Genomic DNA, 19,859 nt, shown 5'->3' on the forward strand with positions numbered 1-19,859 from the left:
AAATGCACAGCATCGCGTGCAGAAAAAATCTCTCTAAAATAAAACGGGTGTTTGAGCAACTTCAGACTTTCACTTTATTCTATCAAAACTAAATGGTCTATTAAACTGAATACCCAGAAGTTTTCTAAAAATTAGATTTAAAAGCTTAAACATTTTGTTGGTATCTTTTTTAAATTTTTTAAATTTTTGTTAAGTTTGCACAAAGCTTGGAACTTTGATTTATATGGCTATTGTTGTATAACGAACTATATTTTTATAAAAAATTTACAAAAAAAAGTTAGTAAGAAAAATATTCCGAATATTGTAAAGAGTTGCAGCGTCTTAGTTATGTGAGCCCAAGTGTATCAGCGTCAAAGTGTTTTATATCAGTTATCAAATTATTTAGATAGCCTCTACACCAATATACATTCATCTATCGATCTAATACGATCCTTCAGCAGTGTAAATATAGCTAAATAACCAGTTAATAATTTACAAAAAAGCTGGCGATTTAATCTATCAACATTTATATTCGTCTAATCCTCTCTTGCATTTTTAACTTTGAAATCGAAGAATATGTTTTTTGCATACACTTCTAATAGCAACTGGTACAGAACTAGTCCGCCTCGAACTAGTATGATTTATTACATCAAATGCTAGTTAATGTACATAATTGACTCTGGTAACATTTATATTCGTGTAATACTCATTTTGCGCAAGTGGTTCAAGTCTAGTCCGTTTCAGACTAGTACGATTTATGCCATCAAATACTAGTTCAGGAGAACGTTCAACTCCTTTAACATCTGCATTCATTTAAACCTTTAATTGCTACTGGTCCAGCACTAGGCCGCCTGGCACTAGTATGATTTATACCATCAAATACTAGTTCAGGAGCATGATTGATTCCATTATCATTTATAATGTAACCCACATTTTTAGTCCGTAGAGAACTAGTATGATGCATCCCATCAAATTTTAGTTCACGAACACAAGTGACTTCATTAACAGTTACAATCGTCCAACCCTCATTTTGTGCAACTGGTTCAGGGCCGGCCATTTCGAAGTAGTACGATTTATTCCAGTAAGTTTTAGTTCATGGACAAGGTTGGCTACATTGACATTTGTATCCATATAATCTTCACTTCCTGCACACACCTCTAATTGTGTACATTTTTTCATCAAATACTGACTTATTTATTTTATGTCGTATTTTAGTTTCGACCGCAGTTTTGACTGCATTAGAAATCATAGTCAATTCACGAGTCCAGAAGAAGAAATTTTTAATAGTGGTTAGCGGGCTGCACAATTTTCATAGAAGTGATCCATTCTAACCCTTTTTCTTCTCCAAGTTGTGATCATAAATAAGAAAGGCATTGAATAATAATGCTGGTGTATGGATTACGTATGTAAGTTCTTCGACCGAAATGAAGTTTAATACTCGCCGGAGAGGCCCGATTCTACTGTTTTTACATGCTCGCATCCCTCAACTGTAAATAGCTATAAAATAATGGAGCCGAATCAATCAAGCGGTAATTAGAGCTCTGGGATGTGCCACTTTTGACTGCAATTATGACCAAGCAGAGTCTTTTTATAAAAGCACGCACTATTACACCGTAAGACGTATGACATAAACTGCTACTTAGGTAGCTTTTTAAAATTGCAGGATGAGCTTTCCAAATTGCAAGGCAATCGTGGACAAAACTGGATCGAAAGCGAACAAGAGATAGCTACACTACGAAAAGAGTGGACAAATCTACTAACACAGAAGTGCTCGCTGAGCATTCCTTAATAGGAAGCAAGCTGAAGGGATAGGCGAGAAAGAATAAATGATTTCTGGATTAAAAAGAAATGGATTGTCGCAGAACTGAGTTTTTAGCCATTTTAAGTAATGTGGAAGATATTGACTGTGAGGAACTGATGGGCTTTGTTAGGAATATTTTATGTATCAAAGGTTATAGTTAGTGACACTGTACTATCTCCTCCGGCCTTCATCTGTAGCCTAGTGTGTTGTTGGATTCAAGGACAGCCACTTCAACCTATCCTAATATAAACAGGTATTTGATTCGCGATTAGCCGTGACTTCCATCCTGTAAGGCAGAAAAGAAGGTGCCTGTTTTCCAGTGTTCATAGTCCGGATTCGAAGCTCGCTGTGGAAAGAAAAGAAAGTGTCTGTGTTCAAGTATTCATAGCCCAGGTTCGAAGCTCGCTGTGGCCAGTAAAAAAGAAAGTGTCTGTATTCTAATATTTATAGCTTAAAATTATAATTTAAGAAATTGCTGCTTTAAGGCGCATTGGCACAATCGAGCCCCACATTTCGTTCCCCATTTTAATTTCACTCGCAAAAAGTGATTTTTGAACAAAATTTACTTTAAAATAAAGGCACCATCGCTCTTAGCTCCACAAAAGAATATTAGCAGAAAAAATTGGAAACCTAGAGTAACAAACCTTTACAAATTATCCTTAACGGTACTAAAAGAAACAATTGAAACATACAAATGCTAATGTAGTTGTTGTTAGAATTATTTTTAGACTTTTTATACGCTTTTGCTGCATTCGCCCACCGATTATGTAATTTTCATAGAATTCCACAAGTGTGTTGCTTTAAGCCGCATGTGGACATGGACTTGATGTCTCAAATCAACTGAAATAATACCAACAACAACCACATATATACAATACTTACATCATTCGAAAGTGCTTAGCACTTCCTGTTTGCTGTGCAAAGAAAGCCAAGACAATCTTGGCTGTGGTAGAAAGAACGAAAAAAGCTAAAAAAAAAAAAAAACCGGTGCCCCAAACAATGGATTAAATTATGTTGGCAACACGAGCGCGAACATGTTCTTAGGCATTTTTATGTTTTTATTGTTGTATTGCTACACAAGTTTTCATTTTAGAGGAACTTTTTTTCTTGAAGATTTTCACAATCCAGCTACAAGTATATGACTGTGCGGTCGTTTGTCTACGTATTATGCTCGCACATTGCACAACGGTATCCATTCAGGCAGCAGAAGGTCGGACTAAATCACTTGATTACTTCTCTCTAACTCTTCAATGGCTCCAGCACACAATCCGCTGCTTCATTCGTTCTACTTTTTGCCACTTTTTGTGCTTAGCTGTCGACTTTACGCTTTATTCGTGTTGGCCATAAGTATGTAAGCGCATATGTGTTTTAAATTTTTTTTCATGTTTTTGACGCTTATCGTTATTTAATAGCTTTGTGTGATGCCTTAACACTTCAATTTGAGGCAAAAAAAAATTAAAAAAACCACATTTATTCAATTGAGCAAATTACAAGCTCGCTTACGTAACTATTACTATGGATATGCGCACACATATGTATGTATGTATGCATGTATGTATGCACATAAAACATATTCATTTGCTTTACAGCCACTATCATTGCCATTAATAAATTGCATTGTTAGATCTGTGTATCTCCAGTCATCTACCACTTCACTGCCTCATTAAAAAGTCATTAAGAAATGCGAGCGTGGAGCGTAAAAAAATTTGAAAAACACTTTGGCGTAAGTGAAGTTATCATTATTACATGCCGATTTTGGTCAATGGGAAACAATGTGGCATTGAAAATTCAAAGGAGATACATACATACATATATTCTGTTGTTTTTTTTTTTTTTGGTTTTTGTCAATTTTTCAATAGCAACATTTGTCTAATTATGATGCTTGTGTTCAGAAATATTTTGAAATATGGGCCATATTCTAATGTGATTTTGAATTACGCACAGCTTTATGGAAGTCACAAGCAATAATACCAATATTCTTATTATGAGCGGATTTAGCGCTTTTAGGATTCTGTGTATTTCTCTGAGCCCAAATTACTCAATAAAAATGTTTTTTCTAATAGCTGTCGCCCCTCGGAAAGAAATGACAAGACTCGACGTGTATTTCTGCCATGGGAAAGCTGCTCAGAACAAAATTAATCATATGCTGTTTGGGAGTAGCATAAAACTGTAAGTCCCTCCATTTGTGGAACAACATCAAGACGCACACCACAAATAGGAGGAGGGCAAACACCTAACAGAAGTGTAAGCGACAATTATTTATTAAATTTTTGAGCATTTTGTTCATTTAAAAAAAAAAAATATTCTCGCATACATTATGTGGAAGAAAATACATAATTATTTATACGCCAATATAAGATCCATCAAATTTTAAAGGTGACGAATGCCTGGCAATTTCACTATAATTTCGCGCCCAGCAAACATTTTTTTATTGCATTATTTGTGTAATTTTGTATAACAAAAGCATTCGAATGCCGCAACGTCAAAATGCATCTTTGTACAGCAGACAATTGCATGCCAATTGCATATTTTCTCTGCTCATCTACTCACCACATAAGCCCAGCGGCCAACCTGAGATGCAGGCGATGTGAGGGCAATAAACAGACACAGCCTAGTGGCACGTTCGCGGCTAAAAGACAATGTCGGTTCAAGTGACATGAATATTGATTAGGCGGGCTGGGCAGATGACGAGCAGTGGAACAACGACGCATTTAACAGATATGTCGTTGTGTTTAAGTATAATTTTGTATCTGCAGTTGTACTTATACATAATCGCATGCACTCATACATACATATGCATGTATGTACATAAGTATGCATATCTTCATGCCAGCTTACATGTGTCCAAGATCTGATGTACGTGCAGCACGCGCAGACCGGACATTACTCATCTCACAAGGCAGTCTTTTGGCTACATAGGAGAGTGGAGAATATTTATTCTACTGAATCGGTGTAATTCATGTATCAATATACTTTTTCGGGTTGACTGCCCCAAAGTATATTTATACTTGCGTCTTGTTTACAGATACTTTGCACCATATGCATGCCTCATAAACATTAGATGACAGTGGGGACATTGCCCAGGGAAGCAGTTGTAGTACGCAACTGAGTCAAGGCATTCCGACTGCTCTGTACATTCACTAATTGCATCAATTGTCTCTATGAAATTGTGAACGAAATCGCATCAGATGGTTATTTGAAGGCAAGTATGCAGCTTAGACTAATGTTAATAAAAAAAATCTTACTTTTGTGTTACTAATTAAAAATTACCTTTTACATACCTTTTTTAGTATAATAAAATTTGCTTTCGTGCTTCGCTCATTGAAAAACGAAATATTTGTGGATAGCGGAACAGCGGAATGCGGGATCAGCTCTGACAGTTTCTGGCTCTTCCGTTTGGAAGTAGTTGTGAGAATCCTTTCCATATGTAAAATGCCTAATGCTGCTTCAGAAGGTCATTAACTCTCGTGAGCCCAAATACCATGTCGAACGGATTCAATTCACTTGATCGGAATAAAAATTTAAATTAAAATTTTTTTTGTTTTCAAATTAAAAATAATTTTTTCTCTTTTTTTCATAAATTTCAACACTATTTTTATAATATAACAAACATTTATACACAGGTTTTATAATACAAATTTTTTTATTAAAATGTTTTGTGTTAAAAAAAAATAAAAATAAAATAATATAAAAAAGAAAATTTATTTTAAATAAACAAATGAATAAACAAAAATTTTTGTATTATACAAACAGTGTTGGAATTTTTCAAAAAAAAAAGGAAAAAACCTTTTCTCTAAATTGAAAAAATAAAAATATATTTACTATTACGTAAAAAAATTGTTTTTTATTTAGAATAAAAATAAAATATTAAAAAAAAAATTATTCTAATATAAATAAAAATATAAAAATCAATATTCTTTTTATTTATCTATTAAAAAAAAGTAAAAAAAAAAATAATAAAAAAACTAATAAAAACAAATTTTATTCTAAATAAAAAAAATTGTGTTTATTATTTTTTTATTTAGAATACAATTGTTTTATTATTTTTTCTTTTATTTTTTTTTATTTTTATTTAGAATAAATTTTTTTTTTTAATTATTTTATTTTTATTTTTTTTTTAATTTTTGTTGGTATTTTTCTTTATTATTTTATTTTTATTTTTATTCTAAATAAAAAAAAATTTTTGACGTAATAATATATTAAAAATATTTTTATTTTTTTTTTCAATTTAGAGAAAAGGTTTTTTTTTCATAATTTTCAACACCGTTTCTATAATACAAAAATTTTTTTATTAAAATTTTTTGTGTGAAAAAAAAAAATAAAAATAAAATAATAAAAAAAAGAAAATTTATTCTAAATAAAAAAATTATAAAAAAAATATTTGTACTATACAAACAGTGTTGAAATTTATTGAAAAAAAAAAAAAATTCTCTTAAGTGAAAAAATAAAAATATTTTTATTATTACGTAAACATTTTTTTTTTCATTTAGAATCAAATTTTTGTTTATTAGTTTGTTTATTATTTTTTTTACTTTTTTTTAATAAATATATTTTTTTTATATTTCTATTTAGAATGATTTGTTTTTTTTTTTTTTTTTTGGTTTATTTTGTTTAATTGTTTTTAGTATTTTTTTATTATTTTATTTTTATTCTAAATAAATTTTTTTTTTTTTACGTAATAATAGAAATATTTTTATTTTTTTCAATTTAAAGAAATTTTTTTTTTTCATTTTCCATAAATTTAAGTAATATTTGTATAATACAATATCACTCACTTATACACAAATTTTTTATTTAGATTTTTTTTATTTATAAAAATATTCTTTTATTTTGCTGTTCATAAATTTGACCGTTTGAAATTAGATTGCAAAAAAATCTAAAAAATTGTATATAACAATTTTATAATGCACATTTTTTATAAATTCTTTTTATTGTTTCAATTTAGAGAAAAAAGCTGTTTATTTTTTTTATTTCAATATTGTTTGGCATTAATTGCAAAAAGCTACGAAAAATCATTTCTGTTTTCATTTCGACAGTGATTATGAGCAATTAAGAGCAAGAACGCAATCGTTTAATTTTTTCAAAAATTCGATAGAAAGAAGAAACAAATTGTCTGTATGGATGGCACTGAGATCTCGTAAGGTATTTGTTGGTATATTGAGCTTTAACAGACACACTTAATATTAGTTGTTGTATTATGTTGGTAAATTGCTATACATCCCAAACAGCCATTAAGAGGATTTCTTCTTAGCTTTTTCAAATGTATGTATGTCAAGGATTGAAAAAAAAGTTCACACAAGCAATGATCAGTCGTGTGAATTTTTTTTGAAGCAATTATAAGTCCTTGAAGATAATTTATATACATTTATGAAACCGCTCTTCAATTTTCTGTGTGACCTTCAGTCGAAGAGGTATCGGTGCTTGGAGACAAAATGATTATTTTCGATTCAAAGAGTGATATCTTTCTATAGGAAATGAGAAGTCTGTACAAAAAATGCAAGCTGTATAAACAAGTTTTTGTTCCATTAAAGTGGTTTAATCGGAAAAATTTGTTCAATACCTTGGACCCAAAAGAAAAAAATTGAAAATCGGTCTTTCTCGCTACTCCTTGCTGTGAAAGCCGTTCGTCAAAAGATCACAAAATTAGGGACTTCAAGCTACAAATTGCGTTTTGTTTTTAAATTCCCATATGTCCATTTTTAACTGAGATACAGCTTTTTTGAGAATTTGCTAAAAAATATTAATTTTTCGAAATTTTTCATTTTTTGATTTTTTCCTCGTTTCCGGGCGTGCGTGAAAAAATTTGTTTTTTTGATTATTGAAATTTTTTGTGTGAAAATTTATATTTTGTGGTTATAAGCAAATTCTATACAAGACTAATTTTAGGATGCTAACAGTTTTGCATTCTTGAAGTTTCCTCATGCTAGATTTTTCGAATTGTCACCTATCACAAATTGAAGCGACAACGTGGCAAACTATCTTATTAAGACACGCCTCATATCAGAAAGCACGAGCACAGAAATAGGTTCTTCATCAATCTACCACTGTTTTGGTCTTGACAAAACGCGGACTTGCTAACTGGACTCTTAATTCTTCGGTTGCTTTATTGACTTGATATATATGGTATAACCATCCAAAATACTTAATACTAAGCGGGCTTCGCCACATTCTCTTGGAGAGTGACAACCATTGTAACCTAGCGCAAATAAATTATCCTCTATTCTGTGTAAAAGCAAAGGAAATATTTTGTTTTTCTTATTCTAAACACATCACACTTTTATCTAATAATATCTTCGAATACATTCGAGTGTGGCGGGCTCTAACTTATCTAACTCCAAGCTTATCTCAGTTGTCTGTGATTGGATTCAACTGTCAAACGTGCGAGGCATGCGAATCACACATAATTAGTCAAGAACTCAAACTTCTGTATAAAAAAATTTCCAAAAATAATCTACTAAACAAATCTTAAAACAAAGAAGAAATGATCCTTAAATGCACCTGTGCCTGAACCTCACAGCTTCCACTTAAAGTACAGTAATCATTAGGTAGCATCTTACTTCTTCAAAGGAAACAAAGTAAGGGCAGAAAATTTGCTCTGAAAAACTAACCGTCGAACTAAATACGTTACGTTTGTACTTATATGTACACCTGTGCTCATAATAAAAGCAGCGCGACATGTATTTTTTTTTTTTTTTTTTGAAGTGAAACTTCATTAGAGTAAAATTTCAAGACCATGCAACGTTTTGCGCATTTCCGTCCCGCGAGAGAGAAAAAAGATATAACGTAGAGGAAAAGGAGGGAGAGAGAGCTATACCTTACATATATCTTAGATACACTTTAGGCTATTTTTCCAGAGTTTTTCCTTGTGGTTGCTAATTTCTAGTGAGATATAACACTGCCTGCTTTTCGGTGCTTGTTTGTTGGTGCAAACTTGTAGGAAATATATTTTTGGTGCCTACTTTTTGGCATTATATTTCCTTGGTGCCTATTGTTTGAGGTTTTTTTGGTCCCAATTTTTTGGGTTTTTTTTTGCGCTTATTTCCGTTTCCAGGCTAGTGCTTGCGCCTACTATAAAGTGCTATCCATTTCGGCGTCGGATTTATTGGTATTGCCTTACAGTAATTTGTGCCGTTGCTGCGGTCCTGGAATCGCTGCGTTTGTGCGGGTGATAAACGCTCGTAGTAGTGCGCGTTGTTGCCACGGTTTGTGTCCGGCTTTTACCTACACCGGTCGACCCTTGTCCGTTTTTTGTAAATTTTGTCTATTTGTATTCTCTGCAAATGTGGTGAATTTATTTAGATGTATATTCTTTCTATCTCTCTCTCATTCTCTCTCGGGTCCCTCTCTCGCTCTCTAATTCTATTGTGTCTAGTGTGTTTGGGACTAATAAAAATCAAGTTTAAAATATATCAAAAATCACACTCATTTTTGACAATTTTTTAAAGTCTTTTGTTCCATACAAGTCATGCTCGGTTATTTTTTTAATATGGAAGAAAATGCGCAAAACAGTCAATAAACATTTATCAAAAAGCAACGCGAATTGGTAGGCTCTTTAAACTGCCACATTGTAACACCAAAATTAAATGGGCTAAAAAGCTGTATAGCCAAAATTTGTCCAAAAATTCTGACTACAATTTTTGAGGATTTGATGACAATTTTTGATTTTTGAAAATTTAGTACAAATTTTAAAACTTTGGGTGATGAGTTTTTTTTGTAGTATAAACTAAGTAAACAAAAAAATAATAAAAAATGGATAAAAATAAATAAATAGTAAAGACTCTGTAACATTCCGCGCTGCTATTATTGTGAACACAGGTGTGTGCAGGCATTTATTGCCAGAAAAAATTCCGAAACGTATGACATTATTGATAAGCGCATACAGGGAATGATATTTTACTTCTTACTCGTTGTTTTTTTTGTAATTCTTTTTTGTTTGCCTTTAAGATCATCTCTGGTACCAAAACATTATGTCATTAAACTGGTTGTTATTGTTTCCTTTTCCCTTATGGAAACGAGTGTTCTGTTTGTGTAATGTTGTCTTACCGAGCACAATGACAATGTGGTTGGGATATCAACACGTACAAAGGTAGTCGTCGTCACCCGCAGTGCGAACTAGCCCACGAAGTAGCCACGCTGCAGCAAACAAGCCGGCGCACCATCCAACCAACCAGGAAACATGACAGAACTGCAAGTAGCCAGCCTTTGAGGCAACCCAACCAAGTAACACGTCTATGTTTACTGACGGTAAATAAATTATCGATGATGTACGCGCGGTACATCTTCACTACAGCGGGCACGTACTTTGCCGTGGGCCGCCCGCTTGTTGTTACAATTCTTGTCGCTGCCACACAGCTTCGGGGTAATGCTATCAAATATTTATTTATTTATTTATTTATTTACTTCAACCGTTTTATTATTCGTGTAGTCCATTTTTAAGCGTATTTCCTTGGGTTTTTTTGGAACAGGCAACTACAGTTCTCATGAATTAAAAAAAATTTTTTTTTTTTTGCTTGTCGCCTCTATTTTGTAATTTCATTCCATTTTTATTTCATTGCAATTCATTTACGGTTTACCGCCCGCTCATTCACTTGCCCGAGCTCAATGTTCCACATAGATGGATAGTTGGTCGTATACCATTCACTTATGTACATGCAAACGAATGTAGATTCATGTATCAGCCTCCTTCGCAAGTGTTTCTTCTTTCGCTGTGTTTACTCTGTTTGCTCCGTTCACATTCACGTCCAAGTCTGTGTCCATTCCATATCCATCCATCCATCTCACATGCGCTACGTGACGCACATTACGTGTCGCTGCGACACGACACGCGTTCTCTACCTACGACAATCAACCGAACTCAATGCGAGCCGAGACCCAACCCAACCTAATACCACAACCCAATACGACCCAATACAAAACCAACACAACACACCGCAATCCAATTCAACTCAACTCTCTCGCCAGTCCATTGCTTTCCAATTCAATTGCATTCGACCATTGGAACTGCCAAGGCAAGGCTGGTGTGTGTGATACATCCGTTCGCCTTGTGACCGTCGGTTGAAGATGGCTATCTTTTGTCTTTTTCCCCAAAAATTGCTCAATTTTATACCTCACACATACATTAATCTACGCTGCTGAATGAGATATTTGCTGTTCAAATGTTCTTCACTCGCTTCACCAGCATATTCGTTCAGGTATCGCTTTGCTAACTGTTCACAAGCGAAGGTGTGAGTTGCACGCCACCAGCTACTACCATCAGCCAATGTGGTAATATTTTCGAACGGTCAGACAGTGCATATTACCGCTGTCACTTCGATACCGCTGGGAATGTTGAGTGATCCTTTCGTGCATTTACCTTCGCGCCCTTCCCTTGCTTCGATGGCAGCATTTTTCTTACCACGTATACGCTTTTTTCTTATGTTTTTGTTCCAATCACTCCTCGTGGCTGTGCCCTTCTTCCTGGTACACATCTCGTAATCTTGTATGTGTCTGCATTATTTCTCTCGCCTGTTTAACGTTAATTTATGACTATATTTTTATTTCATTTGTTGTGATTTTCGTTGAATCTTCCTGGGAATTGTTGCGGTTTTCTGATAGAGTGCCCACAAGTTTTCCTTTTCTTCTTTTTTTGGTTAGTAACTCACTTATTATTATTTTCCTCTGATTTTTCTTTAGATAGAGTGCAGCCGTTTTGTGTTCTGTTTATAAAAAATCATCACGTCCATTTCTTGGTAATTAGTCTCTGGTGGTTTTTGATATCTTTTGCGTCAATCTGCAAGTTAAATGGCCCAAATTATGTATCTACTTTTCACACACAGAATATAATCAAATAAAAATGTTGTGAGAAAGCAAGCACAGAATCTAATCATTCCAAGGCATTTGAGGTGATTTTCTTATCATATTAAATCACTGCATTTATCACTGCAAAAAGTCCGAAGTGCCACATTTAGATGCTGGCAAAAAAAATATTTCATTGTGCTCTCCCCAAGATTTTTCACAAGATGATAAAAGCTTTGTTCCTCGTAATGCAATTTGTAGTCCACTGTGACTAATCAAAGCCTGTAGTTGGAGGCCTCTGATAAATTTGAGTACCTCCTCGGTCTTTTCGTGCCATATCACCAATAGCTTTATAGTCGCAACTCCTAGGTGTACGAATCTTCATCTGAAGAGAGCTGCACATTCCCAGCGTATGTCGTTTGAAGTCGCATTATCCAGTTCGCAAAACCAGCAAACACTTGCGCCTTGAAATGATAACGAAGACTACAAATTCTCGCATAGTATCCATCGTAATGCCTCTCCATCCAGGTTGAGAAGCCTACTTGATACTGTTTAGAAGGGAAGGATAACCTATTTAACTTTCTCGTGTGCTGGGCTCTCCATCCAATATCGTATGAATTTCACACCTTTATAGTCTTTCATAACTTTCTGCATGTGCGCTTTAGTGAGGGTTCTTGCAATATTGTGTACCATAATTTTTGGAAGCGCCTTTCCAACGCTACTAAAACTATGAGGCGGAAGGAATGATCATACATCTCCTCTGTTACTACCCAACATTGTCTGGGAGCAAAGCAGACTTCGTTGTCTCGAAATTAAATTTTTAGGCATTCTAAATTAAATTGCGGATATCAAGGGGAGGGATGAGATTCATCTGCGACACCAAATGTGGCACATCTGGCGATTGATACCGCAAGCTTATTAGGTTAAATAATCTAACCCAAAGAAGCTTAACTCCGAGATTGATGCTTTCTGTAGGCGAGGCTATCAGAAGTTTTGCTAAAAGTCATATTTTCGTAGTCTCATTTCAATATATCCATAGAGCAGTACAGTACTTCCAGTACTTAGACTGTCTACTCCCTTTTTATTTGTTGAGAATGATGAAGAGGTTCGCCTTCGCTTCGGAACCGTTGCCCACCGTGGAACCGCTTTCGCATTAATTCAGAGTGGCCTTCCACTTTCCACATGATAAGATGTATGCTTGTGCGTCTGCGTCCAGGCTCCGCTTTTTCATCCGGAGAGTTTTTTTCCGCGATACCACTAATGATTTTCCAAGACTCTTCGCTGCTTAGCATCTTGACGGCAACATTTTCATATAACCTACATTATTAAATGGAAAAAGGTGTGTTCAGCGTCATCTTCGGCTCCATCACCGTATCTGGTTGTAGAGTGCTCGCTTTTCTCTATTTTGCACAGATAATTCTGGAAATACCCGTTCCCCGAAAGCATTTAGGTTACACACAAATTTAGTTCACCGAAATTCCTACTGTGACATGTAGCGACACCTTTTATTAGCCTAGCCGTCCCTCTATCGCGCGCTTCGTTTCTTGCGGTAGCCTTAGCGGTCTTGCGGTAGCCTTGGCATTTCGTCTCTTATTTCGGGTGATGCAGGTTTGCTAACTCTTTTTTCCAATCTCTCTTTCTTTAATGCCCACAACTGTTCCCTCTCAAAGGCTATTAAACCAATCCGTATTGAGCCACTTATTACTTTTACAGCTGGCCCTGTTACTGTGCGGTAGGCAGACACAATTCTTAGAACTGTTGTTCGTTGTACCGATGCTAGGAGCTTACACCGGTGATTTTCCTTTAGCGCATTTGCCCACAGTTTAGCTCCGTATAAGAGAACGGAAAGCGTGGTAGCAATCATTATTTTCCGCATCCTTTTGTTCAGACCCTCAATCTTTGCCATCAGTCTACTGAGTAGCGATGCCCTCTTTGCCGCTTTCTCTACTGTGTGTTTTATTTGGGCTTAGAAAGTTGGACTTGGGTCCAGTCTTATGCACCCGTACTTTAGAATCTTTTGGGTAGTTAGCGTATTCGGGCAAGTTTTTTTGCTAACGAGATGTTCTTCTGGGTTAGAAGTATTATCTCCGTTTTTCTGCGACTGATTTGAGGTCCCTTAGAGTACCCTACCTGGGCGACAAATAAAATTGCGTATGCGAGCGAGTCTAATGAAATTATCCGTCATGCACGATGTGGGCTCTCTCGCCATGAAGAAATTTAATTAATATTCTTTACGGTTAGTGAAGTTATACTCAATAATCTAGACTAAGATTGCCCTTAAGACATTGCGTGTGATATTATCTCAGTTTTTGGAAAAAAAACGCTGTTCTGTTCTTGAGACTCCCGTAGAATTCATTTGGTTAGTATGCGTGAACGTGCACTCCATTAAGTGCATTTAATTCTAAAAAATAAGAACAATTTAGTTCTTAGAATTACATGTTTTTCGAAACACAAAAATATTTTGGTTAACATGCACATCAAATTCTGGGACGCCTGTGTGCGTGCGTGCTGCAACTGGTACGAGTTTGATAACTCATCAATCCTATTTGATATGCCATTCAGCTACATGACCAAGGTTTCCACAGGTGCTCATACCCATGTGCGTTTATGTGTATGTATGTATACTCTTATGTGAAGCAGCTGAGTGACGAAAAATATGCATCCGCAAAGACTGCACTAATTTTTTGTGGTTTTAGGGCAAGCAGCGACGCGTTTTTGGCGCCTCTTTTGATATCGCGTCACATCTAAGTTGCAGTATGGCTTACTTATAGTTTTGTGGAAATTTCTAGGCATTCAATGAAGTCGTTAAAGTAGTTGACATTTCCTGTTATACATGCAGCCACTCGCGCACTTATAAATTATATGCATACATATACACACACGTATATGTGCCTCTTTCCTTCATCGTGTTTTTCACTATTTTTTATTTTTTCTCGCTTGCCTTATCAAAATTTAATTATAACATCAGCTTTAGTAATTATGAAATAATTTCCATTGAATTAGAAGAGCATTAAAAAGTGCGGTGGAAAATGTTTTTTGACATTTTTGCCGCTGAGGAAATGTATTCAAGCAAGTGTGTGTGTAATTCCTTGCGGCATAGCTCATAATTTATACTCTTCTGTTTTAGCTGTAAAAACTAGCATCTAACCGTAACAGAGATTCTTGTCTTGCACATTTTTTATGACCACAATGAAATGAAGATATGACTAAATGAATGTGGAAAATCACAGTCATTAAGTGAGGCATTTGAAAAGGGCGTTCGTTACTCGGCGTAGTGCGTTCAGAACATAACTTGCTTTAACCACATACCCCCACACGCACACACATACGCAGGGCACATGTATATGTATGCGTCTAACTTTGTTTGTGAATTTGACTTACAACGCAAGTGTAACTGAAATTTTCTGGTAGTTGCACACGCAGCGAATATGTTGCAGTTGAGACCTAATAGGAAAAAGAGGCGAATGTAAAAATAATATTTTCTACATCGCAAATACTTTAAGCTCCTCACAAGCAAGGCTATATGCTTGCATTTTTCCTATCGTGAATAAAATGATTTTATACTGTCACCTTCCGCCCACTGTCATCAGGAAATTTTGCACCAGTAAATTATACTAATTTTTCATGTTGAGAAAAGAAAACGTGTGTGCTCTATAGGGAATGGGTCTGGTCTAGAAGAAATGAGCAGAGAACTAGATTCCCCATCAATCAGCATCATCATCATCATCAAGTAGCGATTACAGCTCAGGGTGAGCTTTAGCTTCATCCACAATCCTCTTCCAATCTGCACGGTTAACTCGTAGCTTTTTCAGGTCGGCTATGGCTTGGTCAAGCCAGGTTAACCTTGGACGTCCTCGGGCTCGGGTCATTAGACAATTCGTTGATAAAAAATATATTTGGGGGCGGCTGTCTTCCATGCGCACAGTGTGCCCTAACCATCGAAGCCTTTGGGATTTAATGTATTTCACGACGTCTTCTCCCTGGCAAAAGTTTAGCAACTCATCGTTGTAGCGTATTCGGTACCTTCCATCGTTGCTGCGTATGTAGCCAAACACCCTTCGTTCGAAAACTCCTAAGCTACTTTCGTCTTTGCTTGTCAATGTCCAGCACTCGCAGCCGTAGGATAACACCGGTAGTATTATTGACTGGTGGAGCCGGAGTTTACATTCACGTGTGAGCAGTTTGGACTTCAGGAATTTTGTGTGGGCGTAATATGCTTTGTTTGCTCCCATTATTCTGTCTTGTATTGTGTCGTAACTACTGTTGTCATTTTTTATTAACACACCCAAATATTTGAAGTGTTGAACAGCTTCAAAGGTTAATGTCCCGATTTGGATGTTTTCAGAACTTTGTCTTTCTTCGCTGCGGGAGACCTTCAGATATTTAGTTTTGCCTTCATTATTCTAAGGCCTACTGATTTTGCACGAAATTCAACATTACAGAAGGTTTCAATGAGATATCTTTTGTTCCTTGCCACTATTGCGATAGCATCCGCGTACACGATTGTTATTCCTGAGCGACTGAAAAGGTTTCCAAACTTCACTTCGTTTTTTATCACATAGTGAAGAAGGAGATTAAATAAAGATGTGGAGAGCGCGTCGCCTTGTTTTACGCCGCAGGAGATTTCGAAGGGGTTTGACACTTGTACAACTACTTTTCCAGTGGTGTTAGTTAGTGTTGCCATGGCCAGCTGAATAAGTTTGTCGCTGATACCCAAGTTGGAGAGCGCTTCTGGGATTTTGTCTCGGAGGATACTATCAAAGGCTTATTTGAAATCGACGGACAGGGTGTGTCTAAGTTGCATTCATAGCATTTTTCAAGATTTTGCTTTAACATAAAGATTTGATCTGTTGTTGATCGACCTGGGCGAAATTCGCCTTGGTATTCGCCCAAAATTTTTTCTGCTTCCGCAATTAACCGTGATGTGAGGATTCGAGAAAAGATTTTATATGTGGAATTTAGGAGAGTGATTCCACGGTAGTTTTCACAGTTTAGTTTGTCTCCCTTTTGTGAATAGAAGTTACCAACCCTACACGTCATGCTTCCGGAATGCTGCCTCGGTGCCATATTCTTAAAAAGAGGTGTGACGTCCGTTGTCGGCGAGGTACTTCCGCAGCTCTATGGGAATGCCATCTTCCCCATAAGCCTTATTGTTACTCATATGAGTAATAGCTTTGTCAAGTTCCATCAAAGTTGGTTCCGGCTCCGCCGCCCATCAATCCATTGGTACAATAATTGGTATCATCACCGGAATCTGCTTAATGGGAACGCATGGGAAACATACGGTTTTCCCCCTCAAATGACTTCTGTCGCAGCTGCAGGCACGAGAAGGAAGTCGAGAGAGTTAAACACTTCTTCTGCTAGCATCCGCCTCTTCTCAGAACGCGATAGTGCTGTCTGAACTTTTATTTCATTTGGATGCGGACTTGGAATCGGCAGCCGTTCAAAGTATTTTATCTTTTGTAAGAGATATGAATTGGTTTTACCACATTGGGAATTAGAGGGGCAAACCGTTGTTTAACCCAAACTAGTCGCTTCGAAATGGGTCTCCAGGCCTAAGTGGACCCAATCTGCAACTTTATTGAGAATGGAAACCGCCGTAACCTAACATAACCTGGTCTATAAAGTGAGTAGTCAATTTTTATAAATTCCGTAGCTCATAGGTTAACTCACGTAACCCAAGTGCTGTGAACGAGCTCGTTGTCTTACCGTAGCAATCTCAAAACACCAGCTGTCAAGTATCATTGTTGTAGACCTTGCGGTCACAAGGCCCTGCCAGTGCGGTATAGTCACCGAACATTAACGTCATCTCGTTGATCTCACGATAAGTCCAGGATACGTGTTGTTTTGACAGTTTAGATTCTGAGGGAGAGGGGTGTTAGGTGAGATAATTTGAGAGGGCACCTGAAAACTACTATAATATCCAGATCGTAATGAAGCCAATGTTATGCAGGTATCACGAGGCAGCTGAAGATCTTTGTCTGCACTGAGTGGTAGGTGACGTGACCTCCGATAACGACATTAGGTAGTCGGAAGTTTAGGAAGGTCGGGAGAGTCTCCCGATGAATGTCATTTAGTGTCTGTCTATATGCTGTCCGGTCTACTAGATTCAGTAAACTAATCCTGACTAGTGCGTTGACCTCACCCCTCGTCAAGTGTCGTCTTTACGACTGCCTCTAGTGCCTGACTCAGCAAATTGGCATAAATACAAGAGTCAGTGGACCATATCTTAATCCGGTGCAGATGAGTACGCAATCTGCAATGGCTTATGAGTTTGCCTGTTCAGTTCCTCCTTAAAGAGGGTTATGATTTTTCTTAACCACTTTTGGTTGTGCTGCCGAATAAGGATTTTGCCTGTCATAGTCCCCTAATCTGGTGCCAGTTAAACTCCCTTAGCCATAGCTTTCCACTTCATAGCTTTTCCTTGATGGTGTCTTGTCCTATAACAGGGAAGGGCTCAGAGCGGATTAATGGCGTGGTCACAGCCTTTTTTGCCAATGCATCCGTTACTTCGTTCACAGTTATACCCCCGTGTCGTGGGACCCAAATTAGTCGGGTGTGATTATGCGTTCCTAACAAATTTAGTTGGTCGATATACTCAAGGAGCAGTGAGGACTTAACCTTATTTTCCTCGGTGCTTAGTCACTCAGTATTAAGCTGGATGCAGAGCCAAGCGTGGATTCATTTACATTTTCAGCTTGGCCTTGGAACTTGGCACAATTTATAGTCTCACTTAATTTTGATAGCTACACCAAAACAGCAACAAAATGAAGATTTTATGAAATGGCTCCGAAGTGTTTTCCACAAATTGAATTTCCTATTGACCTGCAACAATTAGTAGCACACGTACAACAATTTCACAGCGCTTACTATCACATCCGTTGCCAGCTCATAAAGATGACTGCGGTGATTAGCGACGCTTGTTTTAGTGCAAAATAAATGCAATCGTTGAAGTGTTAATTTAACGCGAACTGACAGCGCCACGAAAAGCAGCCATCGCAGATCAAAAGCTACGCTGCTGCATATCTACTCATAGAGATACATACTGACTGCATTCAAATATGCAACTGTACGTGGAAGCAGCTCCATCCAGTTTTTAATCACATTTATTAAGTGTGATAGAAAAGCGAAGCGCAGCCGCGTTGCACAACAGAGTCTAGCAAATCCAGGCGGGGTGTAGCAAAGCTACGCATGCGCACTCGCACATTTACTTTCCTGCTTCATACGTGCCACCAATGGCACTGACAGCGGCTGTCCAACTGCGATACTATTTCGCCGCCACTGCACTTGGGTGAATAAACTTTTATTAAATTGCTTTCTAGCGGGCGTGTGTGTGTGTATGTACAGCCATGCGCATGCGCACATCGTTAATTTGTCATATTGAATATGTGAGAATTGCAATTGCAAAATGCGCCGCTCTCCCCGCCGTGCACGCGCCACCATAGTAGCCATTCATTATGGCTGCTTTTCATTTGCAATTAATTCCGCCGCCACAAGGCTACCGCAAGGCATCAGCCGGCGGTCGTGTCAACCGCCAACCCTCAGTCGCTTAATGCCAATGGCAGCGTTGATGTACGCAACGCATTAAAGCCGAAACAATGTTGCCGCCGATGCACGAGTATGTGTGTATGTGCGACACAGCTGCTGGCGCTGCTTGAAATTGCAATTGCAATTGCTTATTGTTGCCGATGATGATTTTAATGACGCTATTTGCCGTTGTTGTTGACGGCTTTAATGGCTTCATATGAACTTGCGTTTAAGATTTTTTCCTCAAAATGCAAACGAAGTGTTCATAAAGAGTTGTTGATGGCCAACGCAAGTGGCAACTAAAATTTTAGTGAACTTTAATGAAATCAAAAGCAGGCTAAAGAAATGGGGTGCGGTAAGTCGTGTCGAGCAGTGAACAATTCGAAAGACTTTAATGAAATATGAATATGAAAATAAGATAGCTTTTATTCGCTTTCGCTCCTCAAAATTCAATTGTGTATTCTATACACAGCCCACGACAAACGATAGGATATCAAAATTTTTACCAGTTTTGAAAATAGCACGATTTTTTTTATATACAAAGTATGCAAGCTTTCGGCAGAAAAAACCTTACAATTAAGGGAGTTATTTACAAAAGGTTAAAATTTAAGAAAGGTAGCTAAACAGAAAATAAGCAAAATTAAAAACACATTAAAATGTATTTTAAGTAGTTATTTTCATCGATTATTATAAACAAGTTGAAGTCCAAAATAAACAAGACTGAGCTAAAATAGAAACGTCAGGATCTTTGTTCAGACAACTTCGAGTTTATTTATGC

The sequence above is a fragment of the Anastrepha obliqua genome, chromosome 4 (genome assembly GCF_027943255.1).
Source record: "Anastrepha obliqua isolate idAnaObli1 chromosome 4, idAnaObli1_1.0, whole genome shotgun sequence".
Taxonomy (NCBI): Eukaryota; Metazoa; Arthropoda; class Insecta; order Diptera; family Tephritidae; genus Anastrepha; species Anastrepha obliqua.